This window comes from Lathyrus oleraceus, chromosome 5 (genome assembly GCF_024323335.1).
Source record: "Lathyrus oleraceus cultivar Zhongwan6 chromosome 5, CAAS_Psat_ZW6_1.0, whole genome shotgun sequence".
NCBI lineage: Eukaryota > Viridiplantae > Streptophyta > Magnoliopsida > Fabales > Fabaceae > Lathyrus > Lathyrus oleraceus.
The window spans coordinates 581,632,593-581,654,179 of NC_066583.1; the positions used below are offsets into that span (position 1 = coordinate 581,632,593).

At 36.2% G+C, this 21,587-nt stretch overlaps 4 non-coding genes across 4 annotated transcripts; all 4 read right to left on the reverse strand.

Moving 5' to 3' along the window:
* Positions 1 to 202: 202 nt before the first annotated feature.
* LOC127089883 (small nucleolar RNA Z279/snoR105/snoR108) lies at positions 203 to 305 on the reverse strand. Its single transcript, XR_007791434.1, has one exon. It is a non-coding gene; the product is annotated as a small nucleolar RNA Z279/snoR105/snoR108 (small nucleolar RNA).
* A 3,056-nt stretch (positions 306 to 3,361) lies between these two features.
* LOC127089826 (small nucleolar RNA Z279/snoR105/snoR108) lies at positions 3,362 to 3,465 on the reverse strand. The gene has a single exon (XR_007791378.1). It is a non-coding gene; the product is annotated as a small nucleolar RNA Z279/snoR105/snoR108 (small nucleolar RNA).
* A 951-nt stretch (positions 3,466 to 4,416) lies between these two features.
* Positions 4,417 to 4,519, reverse strand: LOC127089888 (small nucleolar RNA Z279/snoR105/snoR108). The gene has a single exon (XR_007791438.1). It is a non-coding gene; the product is annotated as a small nucleolar RNA Z279/snoR105/snoR108 (small nucleolar RNA).
* Positions 4,520 to 20,927: 16,408 nt separating this feature from the next.
* LOC127089049 (small nucleolar RNA R71) lies at positions 20,928 to 21,034 on the reverse strand. The gene has a single exon (XR_007790828.1). It is a non-coding gene; the product is annotated as a small nucleolar RNA R71 (small nucleolar RNA).
* Between the last annotated feature and the right edge of the window lie 553 nt (positions 21,035 to 21,587).

Below are 21,587 nucleotides of genomic sequence, written 5' to 3' on the forward strand. Positions count from 1 at the left end.
TCAGTAGTTTTATTTTGGGCACTCTTATGTACATTTATGCCATATTGTGTTATTTTGGGCATGTATTTGTATATGTACACGACGCTGTTAGCACTTATGTATTTCAGTACCAGTTTTACACTATGTATAATATGTATTCTAGACATATATTATATGTGAGTGTTACAGTAACAAAACATCTGATCTCTATAGTGTTATTATAGAGATCAGATTGGTCAACGGAGAGTGCCCAATTGTCGTATCAGGCTTGGGGCAGAGACCCAACTCACATATTTAATGCGAGACAAGACCACTCATCATATCTCATTACTGCCTGAAGAATCATTGAATAATAACACTATAATCTACTATTCTTTGATGTGGGACTGTAATATCCCATATTCCCTTAAATGCTCAATTAGTTCTCAGTTGAGACCAATTGAATTCCTATGTACTATATCTTTTGTTAGTTGTAACAATTAGAGCTCCTATGTCCTCTAAATGTTGTCAATTGGGACCAATAGAGTAACCAGTGAACTCTGAAGGGATTAATTATTAATAAAGAGACAGACCAATATTAATAAGTACAAGAGAGGATATTTTTGGTAACATTAATAATTGGTCAATTGGTGTTGGAAGATAAAATACAAAGAGAAAAAGGAAGAAGAGGAGGAGAAGAAACTCATGGGAGAAGAAGAAGAAGGAAGCCATGGAAGCACCATCATCTCATCTTCATCATCACCAACTCCATCTTCTTCTTCTACTAGGTGAGTTCTTAGATAGTTTTAGCATTTGGGGGAAAATAATCTATATTTGTGGGGTTAGGGTTTGTGTAAATTGTGATGGACTTATTGTGTTCATACTCCCTATCCATGCTATGTGTTGTTATTTAAGGAAAAGAAGTGGATTTACAGTGTTAACCGGTTAACGCTATGAGTTAACAGGTTAATGCGTAGCAAAATTCCCTTTCTAGGCAGTTTTCGTGAGTGTTAACCGGTTAACGTTTTAGGTTAACCGGTTAACGTGGAAACAAAATTTAATTTTTGTACAGAATTTGTCACCAAGGGGGGGTTCAAATCCAGGACCTCCTTTAAATTGTGCAAGCCTTACCACTAGGCTAGATAGGTTGTTGTTGAATACTTATGCAATGAATAAATATTAATCTAAATCGTGATTAAGATAGATTAATGAATTAATTGAGTGGTGTAACTCCGTTTTGGATACGGACGGATGCGTTAGAAAGATAACGTAAAGGGCTATTATTATTGTCCCATGTTATAAAATATTATGTGATTTGTAAATGCCATGAATTTTATCATGATGAAAATTAAATATTATTGTTATGTGGAAGGTGAAGTAACATGATTAAAAACCTTAACAAAGATGAGTGAGGAAACCTAGGAGAATAACTTGATTAATAACTTAGAAATATGATATAGGTTATGGAACATGTGTGATATATGTATGAGAATACGGTATTCATTCATACGACGCTTATGTGAGGTCGTGGACGAATTGTTGCCATGATTGAGAATGAGACGCATTGTATGGAACATGCCATGTTATTATTTATGTAATGTGGTGAATGAAGTCACCTGTGATTAATGAATTTTGTTATGGTTCATGGAACCAATGATTTGTGGAACCGAATTTTGTTATGGTTCGTAGAACCGATGATTATGGAACCGATCATGTATTCAGAATGTGTGTTTTTCTGTGGTGGTACACATTTCTATTGGTATGCTTAGATGAGTAAGCATTGGGATGTGGGACCAATGATTCGAGCCTCAATTAGGTTTGAGCCCCAACCATGGCGAACATGGGGGAAAGGTGGACACCTATGTGGGTTAGAGTCCCATACGGTGAAAGATACCCTAGGTGGGTTAGAGTCCCATACGGGTGACGGTCGCTTGAACTGGGGATTAAGCCTCATAGAGGACCCGATAAACACCGTGAAAGTCGAATCATACGAGCACGCATGAACTGGGCTTGGCTTAGACGTAAGTCCGTTCGGGAATTGATGTGTCGTGATTTGAATAATGATCGTGGTTGAGTTATGAGAACTCAGGTGCATGTTGCCATACAATTGCGAGATAGTTTCCCCATCGCTCAAGTCTTCTTTCCCTTGTTGACTTGAGTTGGATATGAATTGAATATCGATTAGAATACCCTGTAGAGCCGAGTGGACCCATATGATAGGAGAACTCACTGAGATTATTATCTCATCCCATTATTGTTGTTATTTTTCAGGTATTTTTTACAGGTTGAATCTAAGAGAAATTGTTATGGATGTTTCAAGGGTTGCTGTTCATTATGATCCTCCGTTATGGAGTTGTGTGCAATGAAAATATTGTACATAGTTCTTAGATTTTATTTTTTGGCATTATTGTATAACATGTTCCACTGATGTTTTTAGTTTGGACATGTATATATATTGATGCCATTAGGCACTTATGTTGTGACAGTACTAAAATTTAACACTTGTATGATATTATTCTAGATATATATTATACGGGTTGTTACAGGGACTAATATAAAGCAATTTTTTTTGTTTACAACACTGAATTCCATGTAGCAACAAGTGACAACACCACTTCCAATTTTATTGTGCGGTTCAATGTTGCATTAGTTTAGCTGCAGATTCAAGTGATCTATCAACTGCTTTGGGTTCTATCTCATGAATGAGATTTGGCTTAATGTATTTTATCTTTTTCTTTTCTGAATCTTGTACTCGAAAGCCATCTCATTTTCATGGGATGTTATAAGAAATAAAACTTATGGAGAATAAGCTTAAATAGATGTAAATTTTAGAGAAACTAAAATATCATTTAATCTTATGTTATGTATTAAATTTATTCTTCAAATCTCTTTAAATTAATGTCTCCTGTTTTGAAGATAGAGATAAGGGTGGTTTACATATGGATGGACTGAAATGTCTATATATACTGATGTATGTGAATCATTGAATACATTAGGCATAAGAGGTATTTAGTACTTTATCATATTTATTGATGATAATAGTAGATATAGTCATGCGTATTTAATGATACACAAATCTAAATACTTTGAAAAGTTCAAGAAATTTAAAATGAAGAAAAAAATCAATTGGACATAAATATTCAAATCATTCGAGCTGATCAAGGTGGTGAATATTTAAAAAATAGTTTGGCTCTCTAAATATCCAATTTTTGGTGTTTATTAATTTTTTTATATTAAACAAGAAAATTTAACATGTAAAAATTTGGCAGTTTTTTAACATTTACAATAAATTTAAAAATGATTTAATAAGAAAATAAACACAAGGAATAAATTACATAAAACTAAATTCAAAAGTAACAAAATATTTTATAACTAGATCTACCCCATTTAGGTTTGGGCTATAGAGATCAAATTGGTCAAAGTAGAGTACCCAATTGTCGTAACCAGGCTTGGGGCAGACACCCAAGTCGCATATGTAAAGCGAGACTAGACCACTCATCATATCTCATTACTGCCTGAAGAATCATTGATTAATAACACTATAATCTACTATTCTCATAACGGTCATGTATTTCTATATCTCCAGATCTTCGATGTGGGACTAATATAAAGCAAACGTTTTTTGTTTACAACACTGAATTCTATGTAACAACAAGTTACAACACCACTTCCAATTTTGTTGTGCAGCTCAATGTTGTATTTGTTTAGCTGCAGATTCAAGGGATCTATCATTCGCTTTGGGTTCTATCTCATGGACGAGATTTGGCTTAATGTATTTTATCTTTTTCTTTTCTGAATCTTGTACTCGAATGCCGTCTCATTTTCATGGGATGTTATCAGAAATAAAACTTATGGATAATAAACTTAAGTAAATGTAAATGTTATAGAAACTAAAATATCATTTAATCTTATATATGTATTAAATTTAATCTTCAAATATCTTTAAATTAATGACTCCTCATTTTTAAGATAGACATATGGGTGTTTTACAAATGGGTGGACCAACATGCTTGTATCTATTGATGTATGTCAATCATTGAAATACATTAGGCATTAGAGGTATTTATTACTTCATCATATTTATTGATGATTATAGTAGATATCGTTATGTGTATTTAATGATACACAAATCTAAATCCTTTTAAAAGTTCAAGAAACTTAAAATTAAGAACAAAATCAATTCGACATGAATATTAAAATCATTTGAGCAGATCAAGGTGGTGAATATTAAAAAAAAATAGTTTTCTAAATATCCAATTTTTGGTGCTTATTAATTTTTTTATATATCTTAAATAGTAAATTTGCCATGTAAAAAGTTTGGCATTTTTGTAACATTTACAATAAATTTTAAACATATTTAAAAATAAAATAAACACATGGAATAAATTTCATAAAATTAAATTCAAAAGTAACAAAACATTTGATAACTAGATTTACCACCTTTAGGTTTGGACTATAGAGATCAAATTGGTCAACGGAGAGTGCCCAATTGTCATATCAGGCTTGGGGCAGACACCCAACTTGCATATTTTACGCGAGACTAGACCACTCATCATATCTCATTATTGCCTGAAGAATCATTGATTAATAACACTATAATATACTATTCTTCGATGTGGGACTAATATAAAGCAATTTTTTTTGTTTACAACACTGAATTCCATGTAGCAACAAGTGACAACACCACTTCCAATTTTATTGTGCGATTCAATATTGCATTAGTTTAGCTGCAGATTCAAGTGATCTATCTACCGCTTTGGATTCTATCCCATGGACGAGATTTGTAACAACCCGTATAATATATATCTAGAATAATTTTATTCAAGTGTTAAATTTTGGTACTGTCACAACATAAGTGCCTAATGGCATCAAAATATATATACATGTCCAAACTAAAAACATCACTGGAACATGTTATACAATAATGCCAAAAAAATAAAATCTAAGAACTATGTGCAATATTTGCACTGCACACAACTCCACAGCAGAAGATCATGCTAAACAGCAACCCTTGAAACATCCATAACAGTTCTCTTAGATTCAACCTGTAAAGAATACCTGAAAAATAACAACAATAATGGGATGAGATAATAATCCCAGTGAGTTCTCCTATCTTATGGGTCCACTCGGCCCTACATGGTTTTCTAATCAATATTCAACTCATATCCAACTCAAGTCAACAAGGGAACGAAGACTTGAGCGATGGGGAACTATCTCGCAATTGTATGGCAACATGCATCTGAGTTCTCACAACTCAACTACGATCATTATTCAGATCACGACGCATCAATTTCCGAACAGACTTACGTCTATGCCAGGCCCGGTTCATGCATGCTCGTATGATTCAACTTTCGCGGTGGATATGCGGTTCCCCTATGGGACTCAAACCCACTTTTAAGAACCATCACTCGTATGGGACTTTACCCACTTTGAGTCTCTTTCACCGTATGGGCCTTATCCCACTTTGGTGTCCACCTTTCCCCCATGTCCACCATGGTTGGGGCTCAAACCCAATTGAGGCTCGAATCATTGGTCCCACATCCCAATGCTTACTCATCTAAGCATACCACAAGAGATGTGTACCACCACAGAAAAACACACATTCTGAATACATGATCGGTTCCATAATCATCGGTTCCACGAACCATAACAAAATTCGGTTCCATAAATCATTGGTTCCATGAACCATAACAAAATTCATCAATCACAGGTGACTTCATTCACCACATTACACAAATAATAACATGGCATGTTCCATACAATGCGTCTCATTCTCAATCATGGCAACAATTCATCCACGACCTCACATAAGCGTCGTACGAATGAATACCGTATTCTCATACATATATCACACATGTTCCATAACCTAGATCATATTTCTAAGTTATTAATCACGTTGTTCTCCTAGGTTTCCTCAGTCATCTTTGTAAAGTTTTTAATCATGTTACTTCACTTTCCACATAACGACAATATTCAATTTTCATCATGATAAAATTTATGGCATTTATAAATCACATAATATTTTATAACATGGAACAATAATAATAGCCCTTTATGTTATCTTTCTAACGCATCAGGCCGTGTCCAAAACGGAGTTACACCACTCAATTAATTCATCAATCTATCTTAATCAAGATTTAGATTAATATTTATTCATTGCATAAGTATTCAACAATAACCTCTTTGGCCTAGTGGTAAGGCTTGCACAATTTCAAGGAGGTCCTGGGTTTGAACCCCCCTTGGTGACATATTCTGTACAGAAAATTAAATTCTGTTTCCACGTTAACCGGTTACCCTAAAACGTTAACCGATTACCTAAAACGCTAACCAGTTACCTACTCACGAAAATTGCCCAGAAAATGAATTTTGCCTCTGGTTAACCGGTTACCTCAAAGCGTTAACCGATTAACACTCACAAAATCTGCCCATAACGTTTTCCACTTCTCAACACACCATTTTCCTCTGTAACTCCATTTCTAACACACCATCCTTTTCTTCTTCCAACAAAACTCATCACATTACATGTTCATGTGTACATGTATAATAAGGATTTCAACATCATAAACGCAACCATAACAACTCATGTAATCACAACAATCATGAAGAGCATATCAAGCACATGTTCATGAAAACATCAACAACAAGAGGAATATTCATCACATAGCATGGATTACTCATGATTTGTTTATGATTCTACAACCCTAACTTTTCTAGAAACCTAGAGTTTCTAACTAAAACTCACCTAGTAGAAGAAGATGAAGTTGGTGATGATGAAGATGAGATGATGAAGCTGATGGTGGTTCCATGGCTACCTTCTTCTTTCTCTTTTCTTCTTCCTTTCTCCCTTCTTCTCTTTTCCTCTTTCTCTTTTCTTCTCTCTTTCTTTTCCCTTTCTGATAACTCTCTCTTTCTTCTTATCTCTTCCTACTACTTCTTATCCTTTTCTTCTTTTCTTTTCCACCACACATATACTATATAATATATATAATATATAATATCAAGTAGTAATAAAATATCTCAATTGATATTTTATCTTCCAGTACCAATTGACCAATTATTAATGTTACCAAAAATGTCCTCTCTTGTACTTATTAGTATTGGTCTGTCTCTTTTATTAATAATTAATCTCTTTAGAGTTTACTGGTTACTCTATTGGTCCCAATTGACAACATTTAAAGCACATAGGAGCTCCAATTGTTACAAATGATAAAAGATATAGTACACGGGAATTCAATTGATCTCAACTGACAACTAATTGAGCATTTAAGGGAATATGGGATATTACATTCTCCCCCCCTTAAATTGAAATTCGCCCCCGAATTTCCTTCACTCAACAAACAAACAATCCTTGTATCAACGTCTTAGACCAACACTTGACTTCTCTTCGATTCCAAACCTCTGACATACTCATTCTTCTAACTTGTCCTTGCTGACAATTTTCCTTCTTTCATGAACTTTCGAAACTTCTTGATTTCCATCACAATCTCATTCTGATATTGGATTAACATTTAGACTTGCTCTCACTTATTTTATTCGATATACCGCTCAACATCAGTGGGTCACTTTCTTCCCGGAAACCATGACTTCCCTTCCTTGTACTAAGTTACACAAAACATAATTACAACATCTTATCTGGACTTGGTTAATCAATACTCATTAATTCTTCATTAGAAAAATTTATTGATTCCCTGACCACAAATAATATTGACTACTCTTTTCTTATTATTCCTTCAACAAATGCAACAACTTTGTAATCCATTTATTGATAATCTCATAAACTTCACTTGATCAGTTACTGTATGCTACAAGCCCTTACTCCTACTGCTTCCCTTCTCTCGTACTACTCCAATAAGATAGAACCATTAGCACGAGATTATCTTACTCTCATCCTTACCTCCACTCTTACGAGTAACTATCTCCCTGATCCCCATAGACTTGATTGAGCTCTTTCATCCATCACCTTCCATTGTGATACTCTGATTCCAATAGTGGAACACTTGGGATTCCTAGGCACTACTGTTTAGCTAACAATCTTCAAAGAAACACACTTACCCTCAGAGTGCCTACTGTACAAAATGGTACTAGAACCTTACCGACTTCCATTAGTAGAATAACTTCCTTGATGACTCACAAAAGTGTAGAATAAAACCAACACTCTTCAGAAGATAGGTATCCAGGAGTTACATTGCTACAACCATAAAACATATAACATCCAAATTCATCATGTGTTCGATGCAGCTAAACCAATTTAGTTTGACAACATATGGTTCTAGTTACTATATTCCATATCAAATCCTCTCATAGGGTTTTGATTCATTCAAGATTTCTCCCGACACATGATCTCGACCAAAATGACATAACACCGTCAAGGAACTTTAAATCATCAACGAGACACCACTTCTAAGGAACTTAAGCAATCTAGAACATAACTATGAGTGTCCATACACCTCATAGAGTCACACACAATACTTCACACATATCTAGAGACAACATTTCACTTCGTATCCAAAATCATTCATCTCAATCGTCTTGTCCCGTCTTCCATGATCTTAGCTCATGCTCTTACTAACATACCATCCGAGTTACATGTTTAACTTTAGGAATAACTGATTCTCGTTCCTCCTGGGAAGTATAACTCATGAATCCTTCCAATAGGGTAGAATATCATCGTACACATCCATTACCACTCTCAGGGAGTCTACATCTAAGGCTATGAATCCAAATGAATCAATCAATTTCATACCATGACCAACCACTTCACACCTTATCAATTTATACCACATACCTAGCTAATCTCTTCCAGATCACCGCTTAGTAGGTCTCTTCCAAGTTTGTTCCGTATAGTTATTCATAATCATAATAGTGGTACTTCCCAGACTTACTTAAACTGAGCATGGTCTACCAGGTTGGTTTTCCCACACGTCTAACTTCCATAATATCTCTACAGATGACCGACTACGCACTACACCTTCAGAAATCCCAATTTCAAAACTACCAATTTGACTTGTGGTAACTTGTAACTCCATCCTCGATTTGTACATCCACAACGGTACACTTGTGACATTTAAGACATCCTTAGCTCCAACACGGTTTGAATGTTTATACTCCGCGACTAACCAACCAACCAAATACTTCTCAAGAAGATAAACAACAACCAGACTTCCAATAAGCCAATATTACTCTTTCAATCCAAATAAAATGCACTTAAGATGAACCTTATCATTGCCACACAATTATGACTGGAATTTTCTTCTAAACCAATACCTACTACACACTTCATTATACCGGGGTTACTTGTCTCTATAACTTCCCACGAATAATCCTCATTGCCTCCCAATAAACTCTTGCAACATAAAATATTCCATATTCTACACTTAGTCCACAGGCTCCAGCTTAACTTATCTTTTGTTGGCTATCATCAACTCAACTTCTTAGAATACAAGACTCACTGCTCAACAAAATGTATGTTACTTTACATCCATCTCAAGACAAGGAATCCATTACACTTACTTGTGACCATAATGCTGTTATCACATACTTCTCTTAATACCAAGGTTTAACTTCCTCTATTCCACTACATACTCTAGAAATCCTTGATGTGAACAATCATCAACTGCACGCCCATAACTTCATCTTAATGAATCTTAATGGTCCCATTGTGCCTTTATCTAAAATGTACCCCATTACGACAGTTGTATTGCAACATCCACACTACTTCCACACTCGGTGTTCACTTGTCTTCCCATGGTAATTCTCCCAGTTCCAATTACAAAACCATTCTACTAGAAGTCCTTAAATCCAACCTAATTGCTCTTATCCTTAACCAGTTCTCATACAACCAAAACCCACTGGAGCTTCCATTACTATATAATGTGCGTTATTTGTCTCCAACACAAACTCTTATAATTGATCTTTAGGTAACTCATCATTCCATAATGGTCTCTTACTAACACTAAACCGCTGACGAGCTATCTCAACTCCGATCTCCCTTCTAAGACTGCACATACTTGGTTTATCTTTTAGCTTCCATTTGGTCCATAAATGTTTCACTTAGATAGGTAGACATGTCCTTGAGTCTCTCCTTAGACTTCACCACTACCTTAGGCTCCCAACAATATTGAACGTCCTTATCCCTCAAGTCTTTAACCACTTGCAAGATACAATTCCAAATATATATACTCCCTGAAGTACTCTCGTTCTTCCAAAATATTTTAGTGGCCTTAGAAACTGAAACACTAATACACTACCTCACTTCCAGACCTTATGACATATGCGTAACATAACCATCCTTCCTCCTTTACCATACATAATCACTCGCAATACTTATTCCATATTAGTGAGTGTATCTTATTCCACTAGCAAATTCACTCATTCCTCAAAATTCTGACAAACTCATCCGATAGAATTCCCCAATTTCTCAACTCCGTTAACACTGCAGAATCGCTTGAACAATACACTACTCTTCAATTCCATAATACCCAAATCACAACGCCTCTGAAACTTCAACTGGGCCATCTAGTTCTCCTTACTTTCTAACTCTTGGCTTGGGCCTATTCTCAAAGCACAAGTTCAACCCACACTTCGGAGTCCTCGTGGTCGCTCAACCATGATCCTACCTACCATGCACATAGCATTAGGTTGATCAGGCCCAATACTACATACAGTGATATTAAAAATCAGGTTGGCTAAACACACATATGAGGCATGAATAGATTTACTTATGATGTTTCAAGGCTAGGTCGAGAATCGACCTTCTCTGATACCAACTGTAACAACCCGTATAATATATATCTAGAATAATATCATACAAGTGTTAAATTTTGGTACTATCACAACATAAGTTCCTAATGGCATCAAAATATATATACACGTCCAAACTAAAAACATCACTGGAACATGTTATACAATAATGCCAAAAAAGTAAAATCTAAGAACTATGTGCAATATCTTCATTGCACACAACTCCACAGCGGAAGATCATGCTAAACAGCAACCCTTGAAACATCCATAACAGTTCTCTTAGATTCAACCTGTAAAGAATACCTGAAAAATAACAACAATAATAGGATGAGATAATAATCCCAGTGAGTTCTCCTATCCTATGGGTCCATTCGGCCCTACATGGTTTTCTAATCAATATTCAACTCATATCCAACTCAAGTCAACAAGGGAAAGAAGACTTGAGCGATGGGGAACTATCTCGCAATTGTATGGCAACATGCATCTGAGTTCTCACAACTCAACCACGATCATTATTCAGATCATGACGCATCAATTCCCGAACGAACTTACGTCTAAGCCAGGCCCGGTTCATGCATGCTCGTATGATTCGACTTTCGCGGTGGATATGCGGTTCCCCTATGGGACTCAAACCCACTTTTAAGAACCATCACTCGTATGGGACTTTACCCACTTTGAGTCTCTTCCACCGTATGGGCCTTATCCCACTTTGGTGTCCACCTTTCCCCCATGTCCACCATGGTTGGGACTCAAACCCAATTGAGGCTCGAATCATTGGTCCCACATCCCAATGCTTACTCATCTAAGCATACCACAAGAGATGTGTACATCCACAGAAAAACACACATTCTGAATACATGATCGGTTCCATAATCATCGGTTCCACGAACCATAACAAAATTCGGTTCCACAAATAATTGGTTCCATGAACCATAACAAAATTCATCAATCACAGGTGACTTCATTCACCACATTACACAAATAATAACATGGCATGTTCCATACAATGCGTCTCATTCTCAATCATGGCAACAATTCGTCCACGACCTCACATAAGCGTCGTACGAATGAATACCGTATTCTCATACATATATCACACATGTCCCATAACCTAGATCATATTTCTAAGTTATTAATCACGTTGTTCTCCTAGGTTTCCTCACTCATCTTTGTAAAGTTTTTAATCATGTTACTTCACTTTCCACATAACGACAATATTCAATTTCATCATGATAAAATTCATGGAATTTATAAATCACATAATATTTTATAACATGGAACAATAATAATAGCCCTTTATTTATCTATCTAACGCATCCGGTCGTGTCCAAAACGGAGTTACACCACTCAATTAATTCATTAATCTATCTTAATCAAGATTTAGATTAATATTTATTCATTGCATAAGTATTCAACAACAACCTCTTTGGCTTAGTGGTAAGGCTTGCATAATTTCAAGGAGGTCCTGGGTTCGAACCCCCCCTTGGTGACATATTCTATACAGAAAATTAAAATCTATTTAAACCCACGACCTCCTTGAAACTGTACAAGCCTTACAACTAGGATAGAGAGGTTGTTGTTGAATGCTTATACAATGAATAAATATTAATCTAAATCTTGATTAACATAGATTAATGGACTATTATTATCGTTCCATGTTATAAAATATTATGTGATTTATAAATGCCATGAATTTTACCAAAGATGAGTGAGGAAACCTAGGAGAATAACTTGATTAATAACTTAGAAATATGATCTAGGTTATGGAACATGTGAGATATGTGTATGAGAATACGGTATTCATTCGTACGACGCTTATGTGGAGGTCGTGGACGAATTGTTTCCATGATAGAGAATGAGACGTGGACGAATTGTTTCCATGATAGAGAATGAGACGCATTATATGGAATATGCCGTGTTATTATTTGTGTAATGTGGTGAATGAAGTCACCTGTGATTGATGAATTTTGTTATGGTTCGTGGAACCAATGATTTGTGGAACCGAATTTTGTTATGGTTCGTGGAACCAATGATTATGGAACCGATCATGTATTCAGAATGTGTGTTTTCTGTGGTGGTACACATCTCTATTGGTATGCTTAGATGAGTAAGCATTGGGACGTGGGACCAATGATTCAAGCCTCAATTGGGTTTGAGCCCCAACCATGGTGGACAAGGGGGAAAGGTGGACACCAAAGTGGGATAAGGCCCATACGGTGAAACAGACTCAAAGTGGGTAAAGTCCCATACGAGTGATGGTTATTAAAAGTGGGTTTGAGTCCCATAGGGGAATCGGATATCCACCGCGAAAGTCGAATCATACGAGCATGCATGAACCGGGCCTGGCTTAGACGTAAGTCCGTTCGGGAATTGATGTGTCGTGATCTGAATAATGATCGTGGTTGAGTTGTGAGAACTCAGATGCATGTTGCCATACAATTGCGAGATAGTTTCCCCATCGCTCAAGTCTTCGTTCCCTTGTTGACTTGAGTTGGATATGAGTTGAATATTGATTAGAAACCCTGTAGAGCCGAGTGGATCCATAAGATAGGAGAACTCACTGAGATTATTATCTCATCCCATCATTGTTGTTATTTTGCAGGTTGAACCTATGAGAAGTTGTTTATGGATGTTTCAAGGGATGCTGTTCAGCATGATCTTCCGCTGTGGAGTTGTGTGCAATGAAGATATTGCACATAGTTCTTAGATTTTTATTGTTTAGGCATTATTGTATAACATGTTCCATTGATGTTTTTAGTTTGGACATGTATATATATATTACTGCCATTAGGCACTTATGTTGGATCAGTACCAATTATTAACACTTGTATGATATTATTCTAGATATATATTATACGAGTTGTTACAGTTGGTATCAGAGCAGGTCGATTCTCGACCTAGCCTTGAAACATCATAAGTAAATCTATTCCTGCCTCATATGTGTGTTTAGCCAACATGATTCTTAATATCACTGTATATATTATTGGGCCTGATCAACCTAATGCTATGTGCATGGTAGGTAGGATCATGGTTGAGCGACCACGAGGACTCCGAAGTGTGGGTTGAACTTGTGCTTTGAGAGTAGGCTCAAGCCAAGAGTTAGAAAGTAAGGAGAACTAGATGGCCCAGTTGAAGTTTCAGAGGAGTTGTGATTTGGGTATTATGGAATTGAAGAGTAGTGTATCATTCAAGCGATCCTGCGGTGTTAACAGAGTTGAGAAGTTGAGGATCTCTATTGGATGAATTGTCAGAGCTTGAGAGAGGTGTGAATTGTTAGTGGAGTAAGATACACTCACTGATATGGAATAAGTATTGTGAGTAATCCCGTATGGCGAGGGAGAAGGATGGTTATGTTACGCATATGTCATAAGGTCTGGAAGTGAGGTAGTGTATTAGTGTTTCAGTTTCTAAGGCCACTAAAATATTTTGGAAGAACGAGAGTACTTAATGGAATATATATATAATTGGAATTATATCTTGCAAGTGGTTAAAGACTTGAGGGATAAGGACGTTCAGTTTTGTTGGGAGCCTAAGGTAGTGGTGAAGTCTAAGGAGAGACTCGAGGACATGGTTGTCTGTTCCAAGTGAAACATGTATGGACCAAATGGAAGCTAGAAGATAAACCAAGTATATCCAATCTTAGAAGGGAGATCGGGTTCAAGATAGCTAGTCAGAGGTTTAGTGTTAGTGAGCAATTGTAATGGAATGTTGAGTTACCCAAAGATCAATTATAAGAGTTTGTGTTGGAAACAGATAACACACATTATATAGTAATGGAAGCTCCAGTGAGTTTTGGTTATATGAGATCTGGTTGAGGAGAAGAGCAAATAAGTTGGATTTGAGGAATTCTAGTAGAATGGTTTTGTAATTGAAACTGAGAGAATTACCATAGGGAGACAAGTGAACACCGAGTGTGGAAGTAGTGTGGATGTTGCAATACAATCATTGTAATGGGGTACATTTTAGATAAAGGTACAATGGGACCATTAAGATTCATTAAGACAAAGTTATGGGCTTGTGGTTGACGATCTTTCGCATCGAGGATTTCTAGAGTATGTAGTGGAATGGAAGAAGTTAAACCTTGGTATTAAGAGAAGTGTGTGATAGCAGCATTATGGTCACAAGTAAGTGTAATGGATTCCTTGTCTTGAGATGGATGTAAAGTAACATACATTTTGTTGAGCGGTGAGTCTTGTATTCTAAGAAGTTGAGTTGATGACAGACAATGAAAGATAAACCAAGCTGGAGCATGTGGACTAAGTGTAGGATGTTGAATATGTTATGTTGTAAGAGCTTATTGGGAGACAATGAGGATTATTTGTGGAAAGTCATCTAGACAAGTAACCCCAGTATGATGAAGGGTGTAATAGGTATTGGTTTAGAAGAAAATTCCAATCATAAGTGTGTGGCAATGATAAGGTTCATCTTAAGTGCCTTTTTATTTGGATTGCAAGAGTAATATTGGCTTATTGGAAGTCAGGTTGTTATTTACCTCCTTGAGGAGTGTTTGGTTGGTTGATCTCGGAGTATAAACATTCACACCGTGTTGGAGCTAAGGGTGTCTTAATTGTCATAAGTTTATCGTTGTGGATGTACAAATCGAGGATGGAGTTACAAGTTACCACAAGTCAGATTAGTAGTTTTGAAATTGGGATTTCTGAAGGTGTAGTGCGTAGTTGGTCATCTGAGGAGATATCATGGAAGTCAGACGTGTGAGAAAACCAACCTGGTAGACCATGCTCAGTTTAAGTAAGTCTGGGAAGTACCACTATTATGATTATGAATAACTATACGGAACGGACTTGGAAGAGACCTACTAAGTGGTGATCTGGAAGAGATTAGTTAGATATATGGTATATATTGGTAAGGTGTGAATTGGTTGGTCATGGTATGAAATTGATTAATTCATTCGGATTCATAGCCTTAGATGTAGACTCCCTGAGAATGGTGATGGCTGTGTACGATGATACTTTGCCGTATTGGAAGGATTCATGAGTTATACTTCCAATAAGGGACGAGGATAAGATATTCCTAAAGTTAAACATGTAACTCAGACTGTATATGAGTAGGAGCATGAGCTAGGAGTATGGAAGATGGGACAGGATGATTGAGATGAATGATTTTGGATACGAAGTGAAATGTTGTCGCTAGATGTGTGTGAAATATTGTGTGTGACTCTATGAGGTGTATGGACACTCATAGTTATGTTCTAGATTGCTGAAGTTCCTTAGAAGTGGTGTCTCGTTGATGATTTAAAGTTCCTTGATGGTGTTATGTTGTTTTGGTCGAGATCATGTGTCAGGAGAAATCTTGAATGAATCAAAGCCCTACAAGAGGATTTGATACGAAATATAGTAACCAGGACTGGATATTGTCAAACTAATTTGGTTTAGCTGCATTGAACACATGATGAATTTGGATGTTTTATGTTTTATGGTTGTAACAATGTAACTCCTAGATACCTATCTTCTGATGAGTGTTGGTCTTATTCTGAACTTTTGTGAGTCATCAAGGAAGTTGTTCTACTAATGGAAGTCGGTAAGGTTCTTGTACCATTTTGGACAGTAGGCACTCTGAGGGTAAGTGTGTTTCTTTGAAGATTGTTAGCTAACCAGTAGTGCCTAAGAATCCCAAGTGTTCCACTATTGGAATCAGAGTATCACAATGGAAGGTGACGAGAGAAAGAGCCCAATCAAGTCTATGGGGATCAGGGAGATAGTTACTCTTAAGAATGGAGGTAAGGATAAAAGTAAGACGATCTCGTGCTAATGGTTCTATCTCATTAGAGTAGTACGGGAGAAGTGAATTAGTAGGAGTAGAGGCTTGAAGCATGCATTATCAGCTCAAGTAAGGTTGATGAGATTATCGATAGACGGATTACAAGTTGTCACATTTATTGAAGGCATAATAAGAAAAGAGTAGTGAATATTGTTTGTGGTCAGGGAATCAATAAATCTTCTTATGAAGGATTAATGAGTATTGATTAACAAAGTCCAGATAAGATGTTGTAATTATGTTTTGTGTAACTCAGTGAAAGGAAGAGAAGTCGTGGTTTACGGGAGGAAAGCGACCAACTGATGTAGAGCAGAATATCAGATGAATTAAGTGGAAGCAAGTTTAAATGTCAATCCAATATCAGAATGAGATTGTGATGGAAATCAAGAAGTTTCAAGAGTTCATGAAGAAGGAAATTTGATAGCAAAGGCAAGTTAGAAGAAATGAGTATGTCAGAGACTTGAAATCAAAGAGAGGTCAAGTGTTGGTCTAAGACGTTGATACAAGGATTGTTTGTTTGTTGAGTGAAGGAAATTCGAGGGAGAATTTCAATTTAATAGGGGAGAATGTAATATCCCATATTCCCTTAAATGCTCAATTAGTTGTCAGTTGAGACCAATTGAATTCCTATGTACTATATCTTTTGTTAGTTGTAACAATTGGAGCTCCTATGTGCTCTAAATGTTGTCAATTGGGACCAATAGAGTAACCTGTGAACTCTGAAGAGATTAATTATTAATAAAGAGACAGACCAATATTAATGAGTACAAGAGACGACATTTTTGGTAACATTAATAATTGGTCAATTGGTGCTGGAAGATAAAATATCAATTGAGATATTTTATGATACTACTTGATATTATATATTACTTATATATTATATAGTATTTTGTGTGGTGGAAAAGAAAAGAAGAAAAGGATAAGAAGAAGTAGGTAGGACAGAGTGAGAGATATCAGAAAGAGGAAAAGAGAAAGAGAAAGAAAGAGGAAAAGGAAAAGAGAAAGAGAAAGAAAGGGAGAAGAAAACTCATGGGAGAAGAAGAAGAAGGAAGCCATGGAAGCACCATCATCTCATCTTCATCATCACCAACTACATCTTCTTCTTCTACTAGGTGAGTTCTTAGATAGTTTTAGCATTTGGGGGAAAATAACCTATATTTGTGGGGTTAGGATTTGTGTGAATTTGTGATGAACTTGTTGTGTTGATATCATGTTATTGTTGTTGAAATTGTGATACTTGGGTGTTTAATTTTGATGTGTTTTGTTGTGTTAACACCTTAGGTAATAGATTAAACAATAGCAAATTCACTTCTGGGCAGTTTCGTAAGTGGTAACCAGTTAGCGTTTTTAAGTTAACCGGTTAACAAGGAAACAGAATTCAATTCTGGACAGAATATGTCACCAATGGGGTTCAAACCCAAGACCTCCTTGAAACTGTACAACCCTTACCACTAGGCTAGAGAGGTTGTTGTTGAATGCTTATGCAATGAATAAATATTAATCTAAATCTTGATTAAGATAGATTAATGAATTAATTGAGTGGGATATCTCCGTTTTGGATACGGACGGATGCGTTAGAAAGATAACGTAAAGGACTATTATTATTGTTCCATGTTATAAAATATTATGTGATTTATAAATGCCATGAATTTTATCATGATGAAAATTAAATATTGTTGTTATGTGGAAGGTGAAATAACATGATTAAAAACCTTACCAAAGATGAGTGAGGAAACCTAGGAGAATAACTTGATTAATAACTTAGAAATATGATCTAGGTTATGGAACATGTGAGATATATGTATGAGAATACGGTATTAATTCGTACGACGCTTATGTGGAGGTCGTGGACGAATTGTTGCCATGATTGAGAATGAGACGCATTGTATAGAACATGCCATGTTATTATTTGTGTAATATGGTGAATGAAGTCACTTGTGATTGATGAATTTTGTTATGGTTCATAGAACCAATGATTTGTGGAACCGAATTTTGTTATGGTTCGTGGAACCAATGATTATGGAACCGATCATGTATTCAAAATGTGTGTTTTCTGTGGTAGTACACATCTCTATTGGTATGCTGATAACATGAAATGATATAACATTCTAGGACTCAAGTTAATTAAATTATATTATTATTTACTTCAATTTATTTCATTTTATTCGATACTACTCGGTATTTTCTTTCTATTTATCCCAGGTAGTTTATTTGAAGCACAAGTGAAAAAGGAAGAAAAGGAGGTGAAAAAAGGAATGAAAAGAAGCAAATATCAAAAGCCAAAGCCCAGCCCAAAAAGCACAGGCGCTGCACCTATGACGAGCGTCATAAAGGCTGTGACGAGCGTCACGCTTTGCCCACTTGTGTTACGAGCGTAACACATGGTGTGACGGACGTCACACCATTCTCCTATATTTTTGGCTTCAGAAACGTTGAGGCCTATTTGCACGCCTGACCATTTGCCACGTGAAGACCTTTGACGCGGAATACCTTTGGAAACAGTTACAACAAGTGACGAATATAAATAGTAACCTTACGGAAAACCCTAGAGGTTCCACGTTCTGCTTCTTCGCCGTTTTCTCTTTTTGCACTTTTTCTCTTCCAGCAGCATAAGTATTTTACAGCATTATTTTTACAACTTTTATATTGTTTCCTTTGCAATTTCTATTTTCTTTTCCAGCAATTACTTAATTTTTCGCACAGTAGTTTCTACACCGGAAACTATTGTGTACCTTTCACTAGATCTAACCTTACATTAGACCCTAGATTTTTATTCCTTCAATTTTATTTTCCTGTCCGATTGAAGAATCCAAGAACAAATCCAATCGGTTTGTGGTGGAGTGTTCAAGACTGCTATTTAATTACTCAGGTTCTTTAATTATAGTTTGAATTTATATATGCTTTGTTTTACTGTTTATTTATGTTATCTGCCTGAGATGAAATTATTTATGCATGCTGATTGTTTAGATCTGTTTAGTATGTCTGGCTAATTCATTTAGGTGTCGGTATGTAGAGTAAGCGGAATGAAGGAATCGAAACTAAGTTGGTTAAATTACGTTTAAAAATAAAGTCACTCTTTTTATGGTCTCAATTTACAGGTTTAATAACAAAGTTTTTGTACGAGAGTAAAAGACATAAAGAAGTTAAATTCAATAGAACGAGAGTTTGAGTTTTTAACTAGACATAGTAAATTGAGCATTAATTCTAAATCAGGGCGAAAGCAATTTTTAGAGTTAATTAAATTCTAATCTTTTTCAAAAAGTATTTTTAAAGGTTAAATGTGAGGACGAGAGTTAAGCATTTAAGTTTAATCATATAATCTAAGTCAACAGAGCGAGAGTTTCAGACGAGGGTGTTTAAACGATTAGTGTTTTCTTAAAAAGAGTTTCTACGAATTCTATTGTTTTTAAAAAGTGGTTTTTGACTTAACTAATAAGTGACAGCTACGTTAATATAAAATCATAGTTTATTCAACAGAGCGAGAGTTTGAGATAAGACTTTTAATCAATAGTGTTAATTGAAAAGATTTATTTTAAAACCAAGAAACCAACGAAGAATTGATTCCCTAATTACGACGAACTGCATACCGATATCCGTTTAATTGATATTTAATTTAGATCTTATTTTAGTTTTAACTTTTCCCCCGAACAATCAAAGTATTATCCGCCTTAGCTTTACGAAGTAACCTTAAAAAACGGTATATCGATTCATAAGTCCCTGTGGGATCGATATCTTTTAAAACTACGCGATAGAACTGTGCACTTGCAGTTTGTACCCCAAATTCGACTCATAAAGTCGCGATCAATTTTTTGGCGCCGTTGCCGGGGACTTTTATTTAGTCGATATCGTAACTCTTCTGTTACGCTGTAGAGACTTAGGCTTTTCTTTTTCTTTTCTTTCTTTCGTTGATTTGTATGCCACACACTCGCTCACAAGGCGAGCCGTTCTACTTACGAATCAACGATATCGAACTATATCTCCGAGTCTTACGACGAATTCGGGAATATCGTGCTGCAAACAATCTCCCTCCTGTCGAACTTCCTGATTTCAAAAATATTTTCCCTTCGATACCCGAGATGGCAGAACCAGCTCGTGCTCTTCGAGATTACGCCGCTCCATCGCAAGATGAGCCGCATTCGAGTATTGCTCCACCCGCAATTGAAGCAAACAACTTCGAACTTAAACCTTCACTGTTGCAGGCAGTGCAACAGAACTAATTCTCTGGAAATCCTACCGAGGATCCAAACCTTCATTTATCCGTATTTGTCCAATACGCTGATATTGTTAAAGCTAATGGTGTCACTTCAGAGGCTATTTGACTTCGTCTTTTTCCTTTCTCGTTAAGAGATAGCGCTAGAAGATGGCTTCAATCTCTTCCTTCCAACTCAGTCACCAGATGGAACGAGTTGAAGAAAGTTTTTCTTGCCCGATATTTTCCGCCAAGCAAAACAGCTATGTTAAGAGCCCAGATAAATGGATTTAAACAGAAAGATAACGAGTCTCTCTTCGAAGCATGGGAAAGATACAAAAACATGATGAGACTTTGTCCACACCATGGTTTAGAAGACTGGTTAGTAATTCATACCTTCTATAATGGTCTCTTGTACAACACGAGGTTAACAATAGATGTCGCCGCAGGTGGTGCACTAATGAACAAACCATATGCTGACGCTTACCAACTTATCGAAAGCATGGCTCAAAACCACTATCAGTGGGGAAGCGAACGAACAATGGTGGAAAAACCTCAAACGAAAACTGGCATGTACGAGATAAGTAACCTTGATCATGTTAATGCAAAAGTGGATGCTCTGGTCCAGAAAATTGAAAGTTTAAATGTATCACCTCCAGCCACCGTGGTTGCCATAACTCAGAATTGCGAAGTCTGTGGAATACAAGGTCACACTCCTGCAGATTGTCAACTCCTAACAGGAATCCAAGCGGAGCAAGTAAACTATGCTCAAGGAAGCCCCTACTTGCATACCTATAACTCCAATTGGAAGAATCATCCCAATTTTTCATATAAGAGTAATAATGCTTTATACGCACCTGGACAATCTCCAAATCAAGCCCCAGCTATACCTCCAGGATATCAAAAGCCGATCCCATCTACACCT